Source organism: Pyrus communis, chromosome 14, assembly GCF_963583255.1.
Source record: "Pyrus communis chromosome 14, drPyrComm1.1, whole genome shotgun sequence".
NCBI classification, from domain to species: Eukaryota; Viridiplantae; Streptophyta; class Magnoliopsida; order Rosales; family Rosaceae; genus Pyrus; species Pyrus communis.
Genome location: NC_084816.1, coordinates 11,975,118 through 11,981,117, shown reverse-complemented (window position 1 = coordinate 11,981,117; position 6,000 = coordinate 11,975,118).

Genomic DNA, 6,000 nt, shown 5'->3' with positions numbered 1-6,000 from the left:
TAACTACTTCGTCATGTTGGTGTGGAGTATTTGGACAGCGAGATGTGATGATATTTTTTATGGGAACAAGTGGAGTATCATGTAATTCAAGGTGCCAACAATATTGACCAAGTGCGGGGCAATGGGGCTATGGAGGATCGGCGATGGCAGCATCCACCGGGGGCGTATTCGAAGTCAATGTTGATGGAGCAATATCGTTGAAGGGATTGAATAGAGGTGTATTGAGTTGTTATTAGAAATGACGATGGGGCTTTCATGGCAGGTTGTGCGACACAACTATATGCTTATTTCGATGCTTTAACAATCAAATTGCTCGCGGCAAAGGAGAGTTTATTGTTTGCATACGATGCGAGATTCACTTCTAGAATATTGAAACTGGATTCCAAAAGCACAGTAGATTTAATTGTTGCAAATGATATTTATCTTGATAGGGATGACAGTATATCCCAGTGAAGTACTCTTTTTATCCCTTTACACTGGAAGTTTATAACGAGGCTTCGTTTACTCTCCCACTCTTCCTGTACTCCGTTATTTTTACAGAAATGAAAACTTAGTTTCAAATCAAAAAACCTATGGTGTCTATGTTAAATATTTTATCAATTTATTCAGTCAAAGAAACTTTTTGTAATTTTATTCAGTGGCACATAGTGCCAAGTGCCAACATGACGTGCAAGGGTCCACTTGTCAAAATATTGATTCCACTTGCCTTCAACAACAAATTCATGGTTGAAGACAGATGTGCAATCGTTCTCTACTATTTTTATGCGTCACTTCACCCTTCCTAGTGGGATGAGATATGGCACGAGATGTAGACATTTCAGAGCAAATCATGCAACAAAATATCTCCACAACAAAGTGACTCAGTATCCAAATTAAATATAAATCAAATCAGAATTCGGAAAGAAGATTCCATTATAATGGCCCCCTACTGGATTGTGGATGGATTTTTTATTGCTTTTACATGTAGCATGATTATAATTCGAATAATGTTAAGTAAATTAATTATATAGGCTACGTAATGTATCATTAATAGAAAATAATCACGTTAATTAATATTTGAGTAATAATCTAATTATCAACAATCACGTTATATGATTCATTAAATGACGTCTCAAAAAAATAAAAAAAATCTAATATGTAGTCCAACAATTATATAATTTCAGATTGGAGTGATTTTTACGATTTTTTTTTAAAAAGACCTAAAAGTTAGAAGTTTTTGACAAAAAAAAAAAAAAAAAAAAGAAAAAGGATAAGCGGATGGATCATTAAAATACAATGTGAAGTGAGCTCTGTGAAAGTACTTGAGAAATTTTTAACAGAAGCTCCCTGTATTTATTAACATTGATTTTTTACTGTGGGCGAATAATAATTGTGTGTGATTGGGTTGAGTTGTGCGTGTTCGATGCTTCAAATTTTTTGCTAACATATGATTGGTTTTCATTGCAATGAAATGGTTATGATATCATTGCTTTATGAAATTGGAAGGGATTTTGTCAAGGAAGATTTTTGAAAGGGTAATGATAGGAGACCAAAATTTTGTCACTAATAAAAAAAATAAATATATTACTTAGTTAATAACCCAATCATCTACAATCACATCATTTGATTTGAAATTTAATTTAAAAAATTTGATCTCCTTAGCATTATGGAAATTAATCATTAATGCCTCTAAACCTTACCACCATCCGTTAATTCATATGGTATATGCTTGTTAAATATTTTATCAATTTATTGATATAAGATACATGTAAGCCTGTATATCTCATTAAACATCGACACGTAATTATAAAGTTAAGCTTTCTTTCAAAGTTTGTTCGTTAGTTATTCTTCTTATTGCAAGTGACTCTTTACTACGGTAGTGAAAAAATGTTAAATTCTTATATGATGATATGGGTTCAAACTTCGTCAACGTCTAATCTAACATTTAATCTAACAAAATTTATCGTTTGATGAAAAAAAAAAAATTATTCTTCTCCTTGATGCATTTAATTTGGTATATTCAGCCAAAGAAACTTTTTATAATTTCTTTCAGTGGCACATAGTACCAACTTGGCAAGCAAGGGGCCACTTGTCAGAATGTTGATTCCACTTGCCGGATGAGGATCCTCGTCAGGTTTTCCTTACGAGAATTCTAGGATGTTCACGTATTATCTGTTTATTATATATCATACGGTTAATTTTTGTTAGATATTATTTTATTTTAATTTTAAATAAATTTTTTTTTATTTTTTATCGCACGATATATGATAAACGGATAAAATGTGAGATATCTAAAATCATGGTAAAGAGAATTCAAATGGGATCTAAATCCCCACTTGCCTTCAATAACAACAAACTTGTGGTTGAAGACAAATGTGCCATGGTTCTGTACTATGTTAATTAGTCGCTTTATCCTTGTTAGTGGGGTGAGAATGGCACGAGACGTAGAAATTTCTGACCAAATCATGCAACAAAAGTTTTCCACAAGAAAGTGCGGAGTATCGAAATTAAATATAAATTGAACCCGAATTTAAGAAAAAGATTCCATTATATGACCGCTAGCGGATTGTTCATGATTTTTGTTAGGGGTGTGATATTCACATATTTTTGTTCACTTCTTACATATATTTTTTTTAATTGTCGACCATCACACCGGATGAATTAAAGAAGATCAAATGACAAAATTAATCTTTTATTTATTTTTTATTTTTAAAAATTTTAAACTTTTTTTTATTGCTTTTATATGCATTAGCATGGTTATAATTCGAATAATGCTTAGTATATTAGTTTTTTAGACTCAACTTATAAATTATGTGATGTGTTATCAATAAAAAATAAGCACATTAATTAATATTTACTTAAAAATCTAATTATCAACAACTACGTCATGTGGTTGATAAAATATGGTACCTAGTGAATACTCACATTCTGATTTGGTTGAATAAAAAAAATGCCACATGTTTTTTTTTTTTTTTTCAAAGACTAAGAAAGCTTAATAACATGTCTATTATTTTTCAAACAAATAAAATATGAGTTAAAATATTATTAAACAAAATCAAAAGATTATAACTCAACAGTGAGTACTAAGTATGAATAAAAAATAAAAAAAATTGAAGGCAAGATATTTTACAGGAAAGCAACAAACAACTCATGCCACAAAAATAAAGGTGTATATATATGGGAAATCTTTAAGGGAAGATATTTTTATCTTTTTTTTTTATAAAAATGGGGATCTATTGTGAGGTCAACACCACATTGAACTTTAACAATCTGAATCTTCAATTTTTCAGGTTGCACCTTATCATCCTTGCAAAATATTAGCTAAATTGGAAATGTTTAAGACATTTAATTGAGTTCAAAAAAATTAACGAATACTTTGTTATATAAGAAACAATGAAATTTGATCTTGATAATTAAATAGGCAAATGGTTTCGGATTGTATTGAAGTTTTGCAAGAATGATCTATGAATCGAAACTAACAAAATAGACGGTTCAGATTGTTGAAATTCGATGTGGAGTGGGCCCCACACCTAATCCCCATTAAAAAAGGGCATGTGTGTGTGTATATATATACATGCCCTTTATGTAAAGGGATTAGGTGTGGGGCTTACTCCACATTGAACTTTAACGATCCAAACGTCTATTTTGTAAGTCTCGATTCATATATCATCCTTGCAAAAATTCAATTCAATCTGAAACCATTTGCTTATTTAATTATCAAGATAAATTTTAATTGTTTCTTATATAACAAAGTATTCGCTAATTTCTTTGAACTCAATTAGATGTCTTAAACATTTCCGATTTGGCTAATATTTTACAAGGATGATCAATGAGGTGCAACTTTAAAAATAGACGGTTCGGATCACTAAAGTTTGATGTAGTGTGGACCCCACAACTAATCTCCATTATATATATAATATAAGCATGATATGGTAATATATTATTCATGATATCATTTATAAAAGTTATAAATTGATGTAGCATAATACCTAATCCACAATTTTAAATTGACATCCCATTGACCATAAAAGATATCAAATCCACCTTATAAGTTTTCATTAGAACTTGGCGGCATTAATTTGTTTAAATTCATGCACTTATTCCTGGTCTTAGAGTTCTTAATTTAACCACTCTACCTGTTTCAAGAACATGAAAAGATGAGTGTATGGATATTCTTGTGAGGCACAAGATAGCCATTACCAACACTCCCAACAGACATGTGTGGATGCAAATTTCCACCTTCCTTTAATTGACGAATACGCACTTGTAAAATAATAACACCTATGATTAAGGTTAAAAGTCTCATACGCCCACGATGATTTTTTTTGGGGGGGGGGGGGGGAGGGGGGGGCGGGAGACTTTGGCCAAAGAATCTCCGATGCCAAAGTTAGAATTATGAGAATAATGTGTTTGTGGGTAGCAAAAAGCCTCTTTTAAGGGTAGCTAAAGCTTACAGAATTTTAGAGATAAATGGTGTATTTATAGGAGAGATGGGCCAGCCCTTTAGGTTTTAGGGGTGGCCGGCCCTATGTGGTATTTTAGGTGAGAATATTCAAAGATATTTGTGTAAATAAATATCTTGGAGTAATTAGGTAAGTATCCTAAATAAATGAAATTTGGATAACTTACTTGAAAGAGGTCTTATCTGATTAGGAATGTATTTATGATAAGAATAAGGGATTATTCTATCATAGATACCTATGACTTTTCCTACGGGCAGGGGTGCCTTAAGAAGTCGTTGATCTCTGCCTACTTTACCTCAGTTGCGTGTGGGGAATGCAACTAATCCCTACTCATTTAATAGGGGCAATCTTGTCTTTCTTGGGAAATAATCCACGTGTTAACTCCATGATTTTTGGGATTTTTTTGGGCTCCACAAATGCCCCTACACTTGCTAGGTTGCACGCAGGAAAAGGGCAAGAGGTATAGGAATCCAAAGCTGCAATGAAGTTTATGTTCCAATTTGATGTAGATTCCCTCCTTGATTTGGAATTTAAATTCTTCTAGGAAAGGGAATGTAATTGCCACCAAAACCTATTTAAGTTTGTGTCAAGCAGGGGTTAAATAAATTTGGAGTGCAATTAAAACCTCGCAAGAAAGAAAGAAAGCCAAAGGATATTTGTTTCCTTTCCCTTAGCAATCTTCTTCGCTTGCCCGTGCAAAGAATTATGTTTCGTTGCTTTTCTTATTCTCCAAGGTAAGAAAAATTTAATTTTCTCCTTCTTCTTGATTGTTTGGAGCCTTAGGGCTTGAATTTTTGGCCTGATGAGGGTCGAGGAGGTGACAAAAAGTGGCAGTCGTGCGGTTGCTGTGGTGGCAGCCATGCTACTGTAGGTGGCTCAGCTGGCCACTGTTAGGCTCGATGAGCTGGCCTGCTGCGCTAGAAGGAAAGGTTAGGCCTTCCAGGTGTTGGCGTTGAGCTCGAGCCCGTGCACTGCACCTTGGCATTGGGGTGCCAGTCTTGAGCTGCTGGGCTTAACCCGGTGTAGCAAGGGAGACGTGAGAAGAAGAGAGGGAGGCGTGGGGGCACCAGCCCTCTCCATTTAGTTTGGGCCATGAAGGCCTGCTGGGCTAAAGCCTACCATGGGAACATTGGGTCGAGAGAGGGCCTGGCGTGCCTGGGCCCGTGTCTTGGGTCTTTGTGCGTTGGGCCGTGGGGCAACTAGTTAGGCTGCAGCTTGGCGCACTGCTCGATGCTAATTTTTTTTTTGATTTCTTCTTCGAGTAGCTTTTTAACAATTTTTCCTTGCACCGTTGTTGGATTGTTTTGAACATGTCTTCCTCGAGCTATAAGAATGATGAATTTATTCCATCGTTGTATCACCAGGGTGGATCTGCAAGTAAGCTAGGCTACTTCAGGGCTGCTAATGTCAAGTAGGTTCTGATGAGCAATTCAAAGACTTCATCGAGATGTTTAAGCACGTAATTTCATCTGGGGTTCACGTGAACCAGACCAAAGATGGTAGCAATCGTGAACCATGTGGGTCTAGGAAAGCTATCAAGTTTCCTATTACTTCGTGT